This window comes from Curcuma longa, chromosome 4 (genome assembly GCF_044706935.1).
Source record: "Curcuma longa cultivar G26 ecotype Majalengka, Jawa Barat chromosome 4, ITB_CL_G26_1.1, whole genome shotgun sequence".
Classification (NCBI taxonomy): domain Eukaryota; kingdom Viridiplantae; phylum Streptophyta; class Magnoliopsida; order Zingiberales; family Zingiberaceae; genus Curcuma; species Curcuma longa.
The window spans coordinates 704,304-723,531 of record NC_133864.1 but is presented as its reverse complement, the minus strand read 5'-3'; the positions used below and the strand labels follow the sequence as shown (position 1 = coordinate 723,531).

Below are 19,228 nucleotides of genomic sequence, written 5' to 3'. Positions count from 1 at the left end.
CAGAAGAGACCAGCAGCGACGCGCGATGGAGAAGAGCAGCGAAGGATCGCGATTTGGGAGAAACCGTCGGCTACTATAGCTTCATTATAGGATGGTTTTGGTTAACGGGTTGGGTTGGAAGATCCAATAACCCCTTAACCTTTAATACTTTAACCCTATAACCCCAATCCAATATCCCTTAATGTATCGGTATTTTACATTCTCTCATACTAACAAAATTAGGTCCCTAAATTTACTATATCCATACTACGATACAGAAATACTGCAATAATTAAAACATATCTCACGTGAACAGATGAGGGTATCGAGCTCGGATAGTATCCTCAAGCTCCCAAGTAGCCTCCTCGTCCGTATGATGCTGTCATCCGACTTTAACAAGTCGAATGGTTTTGTTCCTCTACTGTCGCTCCTTCCGATCAAGAATCCGTACTGGAATCTCCTTATAAGATGCATCGGGCTGGAGAGGAACAGGTACTTCCCTCAATACATGTGAAGGGTGAGGTACATATTTCCGCAACATACATACATGGAATACGCTGTGGACACCTGCAAGTGTCGGAGGTAAAACTAGACGATATGTAACCTCGTCTTTCCGCTCCAATATCTCGAACGGTCCGATATACCGCGGAGCCAGCTTTTGCCAGTGAGTTGGCAGAAGGATATGCACCGGATGATGTGGCAAATGATGTGGCCAAGGATAAGCTTTGGATATTTGATGCAGCAAAAGATAAGCCCGAGAATGTTGACATGGCAAATGATGTTGCCAAGGATAAACTTCAGAGTATTTGACGTGGCAGAATATAAGAATAGGGATGTTGATGTGGCGAGCTATCGGTTGACCAGAATTGTTGATCTTGATTAGGTGATCGAAAAACTGATCTCATCTACTGATCGAGCAGGATAAGCTGTTGATCGATTGACGGAATTTATCGGCTGACCAGAAAAAGGCTATAAAAATGTTCAAAGTCGAGACTCAGAAATCAATCAAAAGCATTCAAGCAATCAATTCCCTCTCAAATTCTATTTTTTGCACTCGATTTTACTTTAAGTTCATTTCATTCCGTGGAGCTTCAAAATCACTGAACTTACTTTGGTAACATTTATTTTTGTTGCATATCATTTTGTGAGATATAGTAATCATTTGTAATCTTTTTGATTGTAAGAGGTTCCTCCACCTCTGAATTTGTTTCGAAAAGGAGAAGATTTAGGGGTTGATCCACCTAACGGATCATACGTCATGGAATAGGAACCTAAGGGGGAAGCCGAACCATGTTAAATTTTTTATGTCCTTTTTTGTGTTTTTATTATTCTTATTTTAGTTTTTGCTGCTATCTGATTTCATATTTCAAAAAGAATAAAAATAAGTTTTAAAATATGCGCTATTCATCCCCCTCTTGCACACTCTACGATTTTATAATTGGTATCAGAGTCTGGACTCTCTGAATTGGCTTAATCGTCGTTCAAGCATTCTAGGTCTTTGATCTAAAAATTAAGATCAAATCCATCTTATCCTTATTTAGAAAGTCGGGAAATAAAGTTAAAAGTTTTTGATTTTCTGCCTTTAAACTAAATTAACCACCTTATTTTTCTTTAGTATTCTTTTATCTGTGTGCTATTTACCCAAGACCTTAAAAAGTGTGAGTATATTTTCTTGTTAAATATCTATGATTACAGTAATGATCCATCAAGAAGGATACAACACTTCTTGCCCTCCCCTATTTGACGGAAATGACTTTGATTACTGGAAGGGCCTATGGTATATCACCTGAAGATAGAAATAGAAATGTGGTTCGTTGTGAGGAGGGGCTTCACTCTACTGGTAGACGAGCTTGGAGAACCATTGGAATGAGAAAAGTAGACCTCCAACATCAAGAAAAGAGTCCAAGTTGACGCCAAGGCCATTATTACCTTATAGTGTGTTAACCAAGGAACGACTAAATCGAGGAGGTCCATTCAACAATGCCAAGGATTTCTAAGACAAACTGATCGAACTCCACGAAGGAACCAACAACTCTAAGGTAGGTAAAAGACATTTATTACTAAGTCAATTGCAAAATTGTTAAATGTAGGATGGAGAGTCCATAAGTCAACTGCATGCAAGAATCAAGGATATTTTGAATGGACTTCATGGATCAGGAAAAGAGTCGAAAACCACAATATAATTAGGTATTCCCTAAAAGTATTTTCCCGAAACACCTTGTGGGCATCTATGGTAGATGTATACAAAATGTATATGGATTTGTCTACTATTAAATTAGATTATTTTGTGAACTAGAATTACATGAGCAGGTTAACTTGAACCAAAAGGAGAAAGATATTGCTGTGGTTGCAGGTCAAACTAGGAGCAAGGAGATCAAATCAAATTCATGACCAGAACTTGAATCAGAGGATGAGTTGGAGTTAGATTAAGACGACGAGGAGTTAATTTCGAAAATTGTGAATTTGGTTCGGAAAATAATCAAGAAAAAGAAGAATTTCACAAAAAGGGATATAAGAAAGGTTATACAAAATAAAAGCAAACAAGCGATTCAAGGCAAAACTAGCATGGTAAAAGCAGAGGTAAATTGCTATGGATGTAATGAGAAAGGACATTACAAATCAGAATTCCCCCAACTAAAAGAATCAAAGGAGGAGAAATCTAAGAAATAACGAAGGAAGAAAGTACTTAAGGTCACTTGGGATGAGCCATCTTCAGAAGATTCGGAATCAAATGAACCAGATCAAGTCAGCTTTATGACACTAATGGCTAACGAATCTATCGCTAAGTTCGAATTTGAATCCGAGTTAGATCATAGGTCTGAGTCAATCAAGAGTCTGTCCAGAGTCGGATATAGGCCAACAAGACTCAAGACTTAGATGATGAGGTAACATCTCTGTTAATAGAAAAGTTAGATATTGTAATTACATGCTTAACTAATAAATTGGCTAAGTCTAAAGAATGGATTAGAATACTCTTTAAGGAGGTAAAAGACCTTAAGGGGGAGGCCAACTCTAGTCCTTCAATTGATCTAAGTTCAAGAAGGAAACTCAACTCAAATTTAAAAACTTAAGGAAGAGAATTTTCTCTTGAAAGGTTAAATTGAAGAAGTTATGTTGGAAAAGTTTACGTTAGACATCAAGTATTTAAATACGATACTTGGATTTCAACGGGCTGTGTACAACAAATTCGGACTTGGATACAAGTCAAAAACTAGTCATGGATCATATATATGTTTAGTAAACATGTAAGTTAGAAAAAATAAAATAGTTAAAGCTTGGATTCCTAAGTCATGCCTGAATAACCAAATATGACATAACCTTGAATTCTAAAGAACAAATTTATTATTTAGAGAGAAAATATCAAAGTTGGGATCTAATGAAAAATAAGAAAAATTTATTTTATAATCATATTAAGTGAAGCATCAATATAGGATGAGCATTCATGTTTTTATTAATTTGCTTGTTAATTATTTTTAGGGAGCATTTATGTTTATATTTAATTAGTTAATTGATATCTTGCACAATTAATTTGCTATAATACTTGCCATGCATATTTTTAATTAACTAATATATATCATGTTCATTTTAATTAACTATTTTAACTTAGAATGACTAGATAGGGCAAAAATGAGTTTAATCTTGATTAATAGTATCAGAGAGAGTTGAGATGATTGTAGGCTAAGGAAACTTTATTTATGCATATCTAGGTTGAATGATGGATATTCGACTTGATGTAATCAACTTTGTGGATCTAGCTGAAGCTATCTTAATCCAATCTGGGCTAGTTAGACCAAGACTTACTATTAAGTCTCTTAGACTAGATGTTTGAAAAAAGCTTTGTCTAAGGCACGTGACTACTTTAATAATGCCCCTAGAAACTCGCCACAACCTGGAGCTTATTCTAAAAACGCTAGCTTGAAAGACCCATCTCACAAAAATTCATAAGATTACTCTGTATTGTGTGTATTGAGACATATAGAATGAGTGAGATTATAGGATAATTAATTGAAAAATATTTTGAAAACGTTTTCAAAATCTATAGGATTAAACAATTAATTAATCATCAATTAATCTATAATTATTTGATCTAATTTATAATTTAACTAACTCATATATTAATCAATTTGATAATTAAATTTTTTTAATTTACTTTGCTAATAAACAAATATATATTTGTATCTATCATACTGAGTTAACCCCATAGGACCCAAGAGATTATTGGGTACCAAAATATATACATATGCTATGCATGTAGGATAATTAGAAAATGGATCAATGGATGTTGGATGGTAGGTGCTCAAAACACATGATAGGAGATCGACAAAAATTTGCAAGCTAAAATTCAAAAGTCTAGGATCATTTACATTTGGAAATAATGACAAGCTTAAGGTAATCTGGGTTGGTAATATTGAACTCAAATCAAATTTTATTATTCGAAAAATATTGTTTGTTGAGAAATTTAAGTTTAATTTACTTAGAGTTAGCGAATTATATGATGTTTGTTATAAGGTAAAATTTTAATCTACTGAATGTATGATTAGACATATTGAATTTTTTGATATAATTCTTAAAGGAATCAAGCAAAATAATATTTATTCAATTAATCTACCTGGCACCTCACTTACGTATCTTTTGATACAACAAGAAGAAATATGATTGTGACATACGAGACTGACACATTCATTTTAGGCACATAAAAAATAAGTAAAATAGAGTAGTTAGAGGATTACCTATATTAAGAAATCTAGAAAATAAAATTTGTCATGTGCATGTTAAGAAAGAAAATAAATCAAATCTTTACATAAACCAACTAATCAACATCGAACACATTTTATTTTTGAATTGCTAAACTTAGATCTTTTTGATAACATGGAACCAAATCACTAATTGATAATCAATATCGCTTAGTAATAATTGATGATTTTTTAAGGTTTATTTAGGCTAAATTTCTAAAATATAAAGATGAAAAATTTGATACAATTTATAAATGTTTGTAAATTAGTAGAAAATGAAAAAGATATAAAAATTAAAAGAATTATGAGTGACCATGGAGGAGAATTTGATAATAATAGATTTAACAAATTTTGTCTAGAAAATGGATATCATCATGAGTTTTTTTTGTCCTAGAACTCCTCAACAAAATGGAATTATTGAAAGAAAAATAGAACATTACAAAAAGCAACAAGAACAATATTAAATTAATATAATTTACCCAATTATTTTGGGCTAAAGGCATAAGCATAACATGTTATATACAAAATAAAGTTACAATTAATAAAATCCAAAATAAATATCATACAAAATTTATTATAATAAAATTGCCTCATGAAAATATTTATGGATGTAAAGTACATATATTAAATACTAAAGATTATTTAAGAAAATTTATAGCTAAATCAACTGAGGGTATTTTTCTTGAATCTTCAACAACTAGTAGGGCTTATATGGTATATAATAAAAAGACTTTAAAAGTTGAAAAACAACCAATGTAATATTTAATGAAGATAATCAAAATCACCATAGAAAGTTAAACCAAGGCTTGAATACAAATAAATTTTGATAAATTGAGCAATGATTTGGGGGAGTTAAAGATAAACCAGATGACGATAGGCTTAGCAAAGCAAAAACCAACAAGAAGAGAAAAATAATAACCAAAATTTAAGAACATCTAGGATTAATTTAAGTCATTCAACTGGTCAAATTTTGTGTGACCCAAATCAAGGAGTTAGAACAAGATTATTTTATAAGAATGCAAGTCAAATTGCTTTAATATCAAAACTTGAACCTAAAATTATAGATGAAGCAATGCTTGATCCTAATTAGATAATAGCAATGCAAGAACAATTAGCTCAATGCGATATGAATCAAGTCTGCGAGCTAATACCTCCACTAAATGATAAAACTATCATATATTATAAATGGGTCTTTCGAAATAAATTGGACGATAAAGGTAATGTTGTAAGAAATAAGACTTGTTTAGTAGTTAGAGATTTTAGTCAAGTAGACGGTCTAGACTATGATAAAACCTATGAATTAGTAGTCAGACTTGAATCCATTAGAATGTTATTAGCTTATACAACACATAAAGGATTCAAGCTCTACCAAATAAATGTTAAATTTGTATTTTTAAATGATTTTATTAAGGAAGAAGTATACGTAGGTCAACCACTTGATTTTGAACATTTAGAGTATCCAAATCATGTATTTAGGTTAAAAAGACATTATATGGATTAAAATAAGCACTTAGGACTTGATATAAAATTATCAAATTATTTAATATCAAAAAATTTTAAATAAGGATAAATTGATCTACATTATTTGTTAAAATATTTGAAAATGATATGTTCATAGCCCAAATATATGTAGATGATATAGTATTTGGATGTACGAATATAAAATTCTTAAAATAATTTATAAATCTAATAGAAAATAAATTTGAAATAAGTTTAGTAGGAGAATTAACTTTTTTTTAAGACCAAATAAAATAAATAAAAGAAGAAAATTATGTGTATCAAAATAAATATACTAAGGAATTAATCAAAAAATATGAGAAGGATCATGCTAAGGAAATAAATACACTAATGACAGTAAATATTAAATTAGATAACGATCTCGAAGGAAAATCAGTAGACCTTAAGTATTATAGAAGTGCTATATATAGGTTATTATCTAACTGTTAGTAGACATGATATTTTATTTATAATAGGTATGTGCAAGATAGCAATCTTGTGCTAAAATAGCTGTTAAAAGAATACTTAGATACCTTAAAGAAATAATAAATATAGAAATTAGGTACCCTAGAACTAATAATTTTGAATTAATAGGCTTGTTTGACTCAGATTATGTCGTTGTTTTTTTAAATTAGATAGTGTACAAATGATAGTTGTCAAATTTTGGGACCATTTTAGTTAGCTGGTGTAGTAGAAAACAACAATGTGTTGCATTGTCAACTACTACTGAGGTAGAATACATAACAATGAGAGAATGTGTAACACAATTTTTATGGATGATGGAACATTGAAAGATTTTGAATTAAATTACAAAAATGTTAAAGTGTTATTTGATAATTTAAGTTTAATAAATTTAATTAAAAATCCGATACGTCATTCAAGAACGAAACATATAGAAGTAAATATCATTTTGTTAGAGATCATGTAGTTAGAAGAGATATTGTGCTTGACTATATTGAGTCCAAATCAAATCTAGCAGATTTATTTATCAAACCATTATCGTAGAATTTAGTAATCTTAGAATGGAATAAAAAATGTATTTAGTAGAATAGGATTTTTCTTTGCTACTTTTTTAATGTAATTATTATTATTTTTATTTTGAAAATGGAACTAGCCTAGGTTTTATCCTAGACTTCATTAACCTATAGATTTAGGCAGCCTTTGCATCTTACAAACATCTAGGATTAACTGATTGTGTATAGATGAGCGGGAGATGTTAGGATTCAACTCCTGGTTCTAGATGTAAATTATAGTGTATCAAAATGTACCAAGGGATATAAAACAAATTAATAACTACGATGACTAATCCTTAATTGGACATAATGCTCAATTGATGATCATTTTTAAGTCATAAAAGAGGTTATATTTTTTTTAAGGATAATATTTTAGATGAATTATTAATTTTTAAAATTATTTTTTGAAATAGTTTTTCAGTTGACTGAATATTTTTTTTTTGGGCGATCGATAAAACTCTAGCGACCGATAAAACCCTAAGACACTAAGAATACGTTTGATTGAAAACAACTTTATCGGTCAATTGTAAACAAATGTTCGGTCAACCGAATAAACCTTGCAGTCAAAGATATTGAAAATCATAAAGTATCGGGCGATCGTATATCCGTAAACGGTCAACTGAATGACGCACTGACTCAATTTTGTTGGTCTGACCGACACTGACTTTTTTGGTCGACTTAAAACAGTTTGAAGGTCAACTGAATAATAGAAATCAACAAATTAGTCAACATAATCGACTGTAATTAGGCGATCGAAAATCCTTTTTTGGTCGACCAATAAACCTCGTAATCGTAAAAAGCTAATCGGGTGGCTGAATGTTTTGTTATCCGGTCGACCGAACAAGATTTTATGGTCGACGGATCCACCTTATAATCGCAAAGAGCTGATCGGGTGACCGGATGTTTCATTTATCGATCAACTAATCCATCTCATAATCGTAAAAAGCTAATCGGGTGATCGGATATTACGTTGTCCGGTCGATTGAAAAGCTTTTTTGGTCAACCGAACCCATCCTATAAAAACAGTAGCATGGTAAGGTCAACCAATCACTAGTGTGCTCCAATTCCACCCTTCTCTCTGATCTTCAACTCGCTGATCCTTTTGTTTAGATTTTCTATGACTGAATCTGGTAGTGCTGTTGAAGCAGGGACTTGTGCTTGTTTCTCTAGTTTCTGTATCCTTACTTCTAAATTATCCAGCTGCTCCTTAATAGAAACCAGTAACTGTATGGCAGTGTTGTTTTGTTTTACTATGGCCCGTGCTACTGTAAGACTTCCTTCAGTACCAGATCTGTAGAATCCTATTGCTGGTGCCTCAATATTTTCTGTGGCTGCCAAGGCTCTTTGTAACTTTGGGTTGCCTGAGTATTGATGTAGCTCGTGCAGCTAAGGCATCCAACTTCCTCAGAAGCGCCTTTACTTCCTTAAGCTCTTTTTTGGTTTCTTCAGAAATCCTCAAGGCCTGTTCTTTAATTATTTTGGATTGTTCTACTATGGATAGAACAATGTCTTGTATTTGTTTTAGAGTTAAAGGCCGGTTCTCAACTATTTCCTTATTTAAGTCTTTAATCGCCTTTGTTAAATTTTGATTTTCAACCTTTAAATTCTCAATTTCTTCTTGAATTTGTAGAAGTGTTTGAGGTGCACCCTACAAGAAAGACAGGCTTGATTGTATACTACCAAGATGTTGTGAGCTAGTTCTTTTGAGGTTGACTTTGTTTCAGTAAGGTCAAGGTATTTTAGGTTCGAGGTTCCAGACTTGTTAAACCACTCTTGTATCTTTTCCTCCCAGTGTCTAGACATCAAAACATTTATAGCTTCCTTTTCTGCTATTATCTTTCCTTGATCTCTATTGCTTACAGCTTAGAGGGTTCTAAGGGCTTTCCTGTTCATATTGGTGTTCCCTTGGTCTTACCTACGACACTCTTGCCTTTGCCAAGTTTAGGACCAGTCCTTTTACAGTCCACCGTCTGTTCCCCGGTCACCTTATTAGAATAAAGAAATTTCAGATAACTAACAGAGAATTAGCTAATCGGATTTCAGTAAAGGATTTTGCTATAATTGATCAACAATTGCAATTCGCTAGTCCTTTCCCTTAGGAATCACTATAATTGATCAACAGTTGCAATTTGCTATCCCAGAGTTTTAAAGAAATTTCTTTAATATAATGTGTCTTGAGAAAGAGTGATGGCCAAAGAACCTGTTCCCAAAAATACCTTGAGGGTTTAATCCTCTTGTTCCATCAAAGATTATTTGAAAGTCCTCAATCTTTATCCATGATTCCTTTCTTTGGTGAAGCTCTAGACACTGCACGTCGTCCTCAAAATCTCTGTGATGGGTGGGCACACATTTACATATATAAGCAGATTTTCATAAGCGCATCTCATATCAAGTGTTTCCTCCATTTTTTTTCTCTGTTTTCGTCAATCTAATGAACAGGCTACATTGTTATGTTCCTAGGCTAGTGTGGGATATATTGGTGATCTTAGAAATCATTAACAATTAGTGTATTATAATAGAAATATAAATAAAATGCATATAACAATTGCTATATATATACTTTTGTGATAACTTTTGGAGGTGGAAGTCCTCTTACAAGCACTTGATTGCAATTAGAAATTCAAGAATGAATAGGAGTGTAAAATAAGCCTAAGATTAACAACAATTTATATCTTCAAACATTAGCCTTAAATATTCTCCTTGACCTCTTTGTTATAACCTTCATTTAGCCTCACTTATTTTTTGATTGTATTTATACTGATCGGTCAACTAAATTTCTCCATAATTCAACTATTATATTGTAATAGTTAGATTATCTAATCGTTTTTGCACAACTTTTTCATTTTAATGGCTCTCTCCAATTTTCTACGAATGATTCCTAATTAATTGATTTATTGGTGTAAGAAGCACTAGATAATTGAATACATATGTTGATACTGACAAAGAGTTCAAAGTTAAGATTATGTTACGGATAAATGAGCTAATCTAAATGTGCAGGTAGTATAGGAAAGTCTTAGTTAGAGGTTAGACAAGACAAACCCTAACTGGAGGTTAGGCAAGGAAGACTTGATTAGTGGGATTGGGCAAGGAAGACTTGGCAGATCGAGGACACCAGACGAGGAGTCTAGGCAAGTCAGTGGACTGGACATTTAACAGATCAATGGATCAACGAGGATCATACATCGAAAAGAAGGATCTAGGAGTCCAAGGATCAGATGATGAACATGAAGTCCAAACAGGTATCAAATCCAGGCTCTCAGATGATCTAGGTGACCCAATCGGCTCCAGGCGGCCAGACAGGATTGCTTTAGGCTAGCGAGGTGGATTAGGTGGCAAATCCTGATTAGTCGGGACACCTCAGCCTTCAAGCGCCTGGAATGATCTAGGCGTCTGGAGAAGGATAAGACGCAGCGAAGCAAAGTCTTATCTAGTAATCACCATGTCAGCATACTAGGCATTTGGAAGGGATCCAGGTACCCGAGGATGGTTAACTCAGCAATGAGATCGAATTGGATAGACCATAGTGGGGGTGTCCAGAAGAGGATCTAGGCACCCGGATTTGTCCATATAAGCACTCTTGGATAGAACTTCATATACACTTTTTCACACCCATTCTACTACTCCTGTTCAAGTGCTCCACGCTCCATAAATGCTGTTGCAATGTCAAGAGACTATATTGACACCGTGCTCAAGTTCTGAATCATTGTTGGTACACTTGTAGTGTTGTTCTTTTCTATCTTTGTGCTTCTATACTCTAGTAACAATAAGCCTATTACTGTTCCTTTTTTTTTTTGTAAAAGATGAGACTTTCTCTCATTGTGAGAAAGAGTCTACTAGTGGATTGCTCATTGGAAGCAGTTGAGGATCGTGAGTCTTAGAGTAGTAGCCAAAGGCTGTGAACCAAGTAAAAATAAACTTGTCCCTTGTTTTGCGTTCTTGGGTTTACTTTTTGCTGCGTATTTAAGAGATTCAAAAAATATTTCTGAAAATAAGTGAAAAAGCGAAGCACGCTATTCACCCCCCTCTAGCGCTCTACACGATCCTACAATTGGTATTAGAGCAGGAGCACTCTAAATTGGTGCGACCACCATTTTAGCAAGAAGCTTTTTCTTGACTTATTTTCTTCATTCATTTTTCAAGTAGTCAAAATTGGTTCAATCACCTCTTTTGACAACTTGTTTAATTTTTCATAGTTGCTTGAATTTAGTGAAAACACCACTCGAGTGATTTTCTTTATTTTTGCTTCTTTTTGTTCCCACACTACTAATCCAATATCTAATCTTGGCAATCGCTCTTGGTTTGTTTCTCGTTGGTGTTTTTGCAAGATTTTTTTTCTAAATGACCCATCAAGAAGGCTACAACACAGCCCAACCACTTCTCTAGGGAAGATTTTGACCACTGGAAGGGCCAAATGGAGTACCATTTGAAGACATAGGTGAAAATATGGATAGTAATCCAAACCGGATTCACTGTCCCCACCAACGAAGAATGAATCCCCTTAGCCTGTGATAAGTGGGACCAACAAACTAAGAGAAATATCGAGGCCGACACAAAAGCCACACGGTCTCTCTAGTGCGGCCTAACCAAGGAGGAACTTAATTGGGTAGGACCCTTCATCAGCTCAAAGATCTTATGTGACAAGTTAATCAAGTTACACAAAAGAGCCTTCGATACAAAAGTAAAAGAGACTTAATTTTTAAAAAGTTATATAATATCAAGATGCAGGAAGGAGAGTCCGCAAGTCAACTTCACACCCGGATCCAAGACCTCAACAATCTCCACACAATTGGACAACCCATCAAAAATCGGGACGTGATAAGGTACTCATTGAAAGTGTGGAATACCTTTTGGGCATTGGTGGTTGATGCTTACAAGGCCTCTCAAGACTTTTCAAAAATTAAATTAGATGAATTATTTGCTGAGTTTGAATTACATGAGCAGACTAATGCTATTCCGATTGAGAAAGATATTGCCTTAATTATAGGTCAACTCAAGAAGAAGGAGCCAAAGTCCAAATCTCAAGTTGAACTTGAATTCGAAGATGAATCAGATTCATAAGACGACGGAGAACTCAACACCGAACTAGTCAACCTAGTTCAGAAACTTTTCAAAAGGAAGAAAAGGTTCACAAAGCACGAGATCAGGAAGATGAATCAAACAAAGAACAAGTCATTTGGATCAAATCAAACAAATAAAATGAAGACCGAAGCAACTTGCTATAGATGTAACAAAAAGGGTCATTTCAAGGTAGAATGTCCAAACGAGAAGAAAGACAAGAAACAATGATGAAGGAAAGCACTACAAGCTACGTGGGATGAGTCGTCTTTGGAAGATTCTGATGAAGAAGAACAAGCTCAAGTGAGCTTTCTAGCACTACCGGTGCAAGATCAAGTGGCCGAGACCAAGTTCGAGCTCGAGTCCGGATCCAAATCCGAAGTCGAGTCCGAGACAAGCCACAAATCAGTATCCATTTCAAATGGTTCTAATAACGAGGTAGACTCTTCCCTAGTTAATAAATTATATTCCTTAATCTATATTTTGACTCGAGAACTAGCCAAATCAAATGTCCAGGTCAAGTCTTTTCAAAAGGAGGGCAAAGTCCTTAAGGAGAAGACTGACCTAAGGGTTTCAATTGAGCAAGTTCAAATTAGAACTTCAAATCAAGTCCAACAACTTAGGAAGAAAATTCCAATTTGAAAACTCAAGTTGAAAACCTTAAAGGATCATTGGAATGGTTCACATCGGGTTCTAAGTATCTCGATATGACACTTAAAACTCAAAGGGTCGTATACAATTGATTCTGACTTGGATATAAGTCTAAAGCATGATTCAAATCATACTTATCATTAGTGAATCAAACCAATAGACAACGAGTCCAAGATGGGTTCCCAAGTCCAGCTTGACTAATCAAGTTGGACTGAACCAATATTGAGTTCTTAAGGATCAGATCCACTATCTGACTAAATCTTATAAGGGTCATGATCTAGGGGGAGCCAATAGAAAAACCATCAAAGCTAGATAATTGATTATTTTTTAATTTTCTTTTACCTTTTGAGCTTAGACTGAACTTAAGCAAGATAAGGACAAATGCTTGATTGATACTTGCCCAACCTAGTATCAGGTGGGGTGAGATAATAGTACATTAGATAGTTCATTAGGAAAACTTGATCTATGTAATCAAGTGGGGTAAGGAGTATCTTACTTGGTCTGTTTAGCTAAGTGAAACTAACTGAAGCTACCTCGCCACATCCTAGACTAGTTTGACAAAAGTTTTTCAATAGGTTAACTAAGTATATAATTTCATGAATTAGGTTTGTCCTAGAAAGTGGTTGTTGCTCTAACACTCAAGAAGACTGTCTCGTCTCACCACGACATGAAAATTAAAATATGAAATATATATTTAATTGATCAACGGTCAAACTTGAATCTATCTCAAGGTTAATTAAGTCTGAGAGTTCAAAATTAAATTAATCAAGAATAAAATTGATAAAACATCTCACACAACCTATAAAACTAACTGATTGAAAATCTAAAAAGGGATGAAATGGATTTAAGGCTCAATTAGAAATTAATAAATTTAAAACTAAATTAAACTTAATTTAAATTCTAACTAAATTTAAAACTCAATTAAACTTAAATTCTAACTAAATTTACTTAACTTAAATTCTTACTAAATTTAATACTCAATTAAACTAAACTCAAACTCTAGCTAAAATTTAAAAATCAATTAAACTTAATTTAAAAATTCTAAATAATTAGTTCAACCGTATTAATCCAAACTAAAATTAAGTAATGTAAGTTAATTATCAAACTCAAATAAAATCTTAAAGATGATTATTAATTTAACTTTAGTTAAATAAAATTTAAACATAAACTTAATTATTACTTTAATCTTAATTAACTCAAACTACTCTAGTAATTCAAAATTTTCATTTAAGCTAATTAATTTAACTCAAATTTAATTAAAATAAAAATAAAAATAAAATTAAAATTAACAAACTATCTCATACAACCCACCACAAATTAATTAATAAATAAACTAAATTAAATAATCCAACTTAAACTAATAATCTTGACTCTAACAAACAATTAAAAGTTTAACCTAATTTTAACTTAACCATAATTAATTTAATAAGTTAATTTAATCAAAATAAATTCATTAACTATAATTTAACAATTCCAACCTAATAATTCGTAAGTACACTTAATAAAATTTAACTTAAAAATTAAATCAAAACCTAAAACTCAATTAACATAATTAATTAACCTTACCTAATTAACCTAAACTTAAACTTAAAATTGGATACTTAACTAAAACAATAAAAATCAAATTAAGAAAATTCAAAGGAAATTAGACGAAACTTAATCAAATTCAATCTTAAATACAATTTTATTTTAACAAATTCACTTAATTAATAAATCTTAAAATCAATTAAAAAATTAAAACAAATACAAAATCAACTGAAATAGGCGCCTGGAATGAATCCAGGTACCTCAAATAAAACCCTTGAGGTGCCCGGTACACCTTCGTGCACCCTAACTTGCCAAGAGTTTTGGCGGGATATTGTCTGAAAAGCCACCTTTTTTAGGGTTGAGGCAACCAGAACACCCCAGGCTCCCCACCTCACCTGTTCTCGTCACCACATGACAATCCCAAGCGATACTTCAAGCGCTTGGATCACATTTGGGCGCCTCGAACGATGTAACAAAGCACCATATGAACTTTATTATAACGGAGTACCTAATCTAAAATACTTTCGGGTATTTGGATGTAAAGTCCACCTACTAAACACTAAAGGCTACTTAGAAAAATTTACATCTAAATCATAAGAAGGAATTTTATTAGAATATAACTACTAGTAGGTCCTATATAGTTTATAACAAACAAACCCTAAAAATAGAAGAAACCATAAATGTCATTTTTGACCAAGATAATAGCATAAGCCAACCTAAGTCAACACTAGAACAAAAAATAGATGATGAAATTGAAGAACTTGAACTAACCAAGCCTGGACCTAAATCTAACTTTGAGTTAGAATAACCAGACACCAAAATCATATTTAACCATCCAAGTGATCAAATTATAGGTGACCCAAATCTAGGAGTCAGAACCAAATCATCCTTTAGAAAGAAATCAAAATTAGGAATTAGTAACCCTACCTAGAGACAAGGCCTTAATTGACACCAAGTGGATTTTTAGAAACAAATTAAATGACAAAGGTGAGATAGTTAGAAATAAAGCCGGGTTAGTAGCTAAAGGATTCCTTCAAGTTGAAGAAGGATTAAACTATGACGAAATTTATGCTCTAGTTGCTAGACTTGAGTCCATTAGGATGTTATTAGCAAACGCTGCTCATAAAGGCTATAGGCTATATCAAATGGATGTCAAATTTGCCTTTCTAAATGAGATTATAAAAGAGAAAGTATATGCAAGTCAACCACCCGAATTTGAAGATCCTGAACACCCAAACCATGTATTTAGACTTAAGAAAGCCCTATACGGATTAACAAACCCTAATATCTGTTGATGCAGTCTGACCCGGTCAAACTTGAGTCTGGTCAGACTTGGGTTTGTTTTATTGTTTGACAAGTAAAGTCGGATCAAATACAAAAGATGTAAGTTTAGTTTTATCCGGGCTAGTTGGGTTAGGCGGTTCAAGTTAAATGCACTATCATGAGTTAACTTTCTTAATTAAATCCTAAAGTGAACCCTTTAATGCATGCAACTTAGATATGAGAATTAAGTATATTATAGGAAACGTTACATGCATGCAACTTAGATATGCAGCTTGGAAACGTTGCATGGCTTACCAAAAAAAAGGAGAAACAACGTAATGTGCTGGTCGATCAGTTGATCGACCAGCTTGCTCTGGTCGATCAGTGATCGACCAGCTTGCTTTGGTCGATCAGCTTTGGTCGATCACGTGATCGATCAGGTTTTGTTGAGGTCGTATTTTCCTTGGCCGGGAGAAGAGAATTCCTGCCCGGGAAAAGTATCTTGACTGGGAAAAATATTATCTTGCCCGGCAAGGAGATTAACTTCGTCGAGAGACATTTGGCCGGGAGAAGAGATGTTTGGCTGGGAGAAACAAAGCCGAGAGAAGATTGTCCGAGAGAATACTTGGATAGCCTGCCTTCTGTCCGGAGGAGAGTGCCTTAATCGGAGAAGTGAGATCTTGTCCGGGAAATGTAAGATCTTGCCCGGGAGAGTGATTATCTGATCGGGAGAAGTGAAGCCGGGAAGGTATTGCCCTTGGCCGAGAGACAAGAAGCCTTTGTGGCTCAGGACTGTGATTGCCGAGAGCTTGGTGCTCGTGGGCGAATGGAGAGAGCTTTGGTAGCTCGTCTCTGGATTGGTCCAGAAGGAGCCTTTGTGGGTTAGGACCGAAGTAGCCGAGAACTTGATGTTCGTGGGCGAATGGAGAGAGCTTTTGTAGCTCGTCTACGGGATGGTCCGGGAGAGCTTTGGTAGCTCGGCTCGGGACCGTGAGCTTTGGTAGCTCGATCTCTGGGAGCCTTGGTGGCTCAGAATCAGATTCTTCAGGGAGCCTTGGTGGCTCAGAACCTGATTGGCCGGGAGCTTGGTGCTGATGGCCGAGATGGTCCGGGAGAGCTTTGGTAGCTCGGTTCGGGACCGTGAGCTTTGGTAGCTCGATCTCAGGGAGCCTTGGTGGCTTAGAACCTGATTGGTCCGGGAGAGCTTTGGTAGCTCGGCTCGGGACCGTGAGCTTTGGTAGCTCGATCTCAGGGAGCCTTGGTGGCTCAGAACCTGATTGGTCCGGGAGAGCTTTGGTAGCTCGGCTCGGGACCGTGAGCTTTGGTAGCTCGATCTCCGGGAGCCTTGGTGGCTCTGAATCAGATTCCTCAAGAGGAGGGCCTTGGTGGCTCGGTCTCCTGTTTGGTCCGAGAAAGCTTTGGTAGCTTTGCTTGTGACCTGGACTTTAATGTTTTATCCATCATTATACTATGTCCTTGTGCTGGAATGTTTTAATGTTGCTTTTGAGTGTGCAAATATACAGGACAGGTTATGGAGGAAAATTCAAATGGATGGTGAGAGTTCCAAGGCGGGCTTTTGAGCTGTCTCTTCTGCAGGGAGAGTTCTGTGACAACGGACGGCAGCTGGTGTCAGAACAGTGCAGGGATCCGTTGGGCACAAGAACCAAGCAGAGGCTATAAGAGAAGCGAGAAGCAGCGCTGAGGAGTGAGAGCTTCCACGACTATTCGTTGATCATCCTTGAGAGCTCAGAAGCGCCATTGCCAATCTTACGAGAGCCTGATCGTGAATCGAAGAAGAGGAAACAAGAGCAACGTCCTGTGTTTGGAGGAACAGGCTTGTGCTGCTAGCTGTTCTTGTTGGCTTTGTCTAGAGCAACGTCCTGTGTTTGGAGGAACAGGCTGAGCAGCAAGCGGTTCTTGTTGTCAATGTTGTCCGGTCTTTGATTCACTGTATTCTCCTTGTCTTGTGCTTATCCTTGTATCTTTGAGACATTCTGTGGAGAGGTTCCTCCACCGAGAAGGAGAAGATTATAGCCGATATTTATCGGGGTCTGATCTGCCGAAAGATCGAGGGATCGTCCACCTTACGGACACGCTGAGGAGTAGGAGCATCATCTCTGAACCTCGTAAATAATCGTGTTAGCGTGCTGATTCAGTCTTCGTGTTCTCTGATTGTTCATTCCGCTGTGCCAACGAAGACTAAGGAAGAAAAGGCGAAAAGCGTGGACGGCTATTCACACCCCCCTCTCTAGCCGGTGTCTAAGAGATCCAACAATATCATGGTATGAAAGGTTGTCCACCTACTTGATGTCTAAAGGGTTTAATCAAGGTAAAATTGACCCAACCTTATTCATAAAAATCCTAGACAAAGAAATATTTGTAGCTCAAGTCTATATAGATGATATAATATTTGGGTCAACTAACTCTAAGTTTTTAAATGAATTTACCAAATTAATGGAAAACGAATTCAAAAAATTAGCTTAGTAGGATAACTTAATTTCTTTTAGGATTACAAATAAAACAGACTCAGGATGGAATTTTCATTCACCAAAATAAATATGCTAAGGAAATAATTACGAAATTTAATATGAAACATGCTAAAAAGATAAAAACTCCTATGGCAACAAATATAAAAATGGATAGTGATTCAACAAGAAAAGAAGTTGATCGAAAATACTATAGGAGTGTCATAAGTAATCTCTTGTGCCTAACTATAAGCCGACTTGACATACTTTTTACAGTTGGTATGTGTGTAAAATATCAATCTTATATAAAGAGTCTCACCTAACTACGATAAAAAAGATCCTAAGATATATCAAAGGAACTCTAAATGTGGTACCCTTGGATAAATACTTTAGACCTAATAGGATACTAATCTCAGATTATGCAGGTTGTAAACTAGATAGAAAAAGAACAAGTGAAAGTTGTCAACTGTTTGGTTAATGTTTAGTCAGATAGAGTAGTAGAAAGCAATATTGTATTACACTACATATAATTGAGGTTGAATACATAGCCATGGAAGAATGTGTAGCTCAACCATTATGAATGATGCACACATTAAAAGATCTCCAACTTGACTACAACAATATTAAAGTTCTAATTGACAATATAAGTATAATTAATCTATAAAAAATCTAATTAACACTCAAGAACCAAACACATAAAAGTCAAACATCATTTTGTCAGAAACTACGTAGCTAGAAGTGATATTATACTAGAGTATATTGAATCCAAGTCAAACTTAGTTGATATCTTCACCAAACCCCTTTCAGAAGCTAAGTTTAGCACACTTAGAAGACAACTAGTAATGTGCTTGATAGAATAGGTTTGTTTAATGTTATTTTTTTTCAAAACTTATATTTTACAAATCCTATGATTTACAAAATCTAATTTTCAAACTTATGTTTTTCAATTCCTATATTTATCTATGTCACTTTTAAAATTATTTGAACTCTGGACTTAGCCTAGCTAGGTCTTACTATAAAAAGCATGAACCTATAGATTTAGGCA

At 34.6% G+C, this 19,228-nt stretch overlaps 1 long non-coding RNA gene and 1 pseudogene across 1 annotated transcript in view; one reads left to right on the top strand and one right to left on the bottom strand.

Moving 5' to 3' along the window:
* LOC141825924 (uncharacterized) overlaps positions 1–19,228 on the top strand; it is a 96,898-nt gene that overhangs the window by 13,427 nt on the left and 64,243 nt on the right. The window lies entirely within an intron of this gene.
* The window catches only part of LOC141826231 (cytochrome b6-like), an 11,766-nt pseudogene continuing 810 nt past the window's right edge, over positions 8,273–19,228 (bottom strand).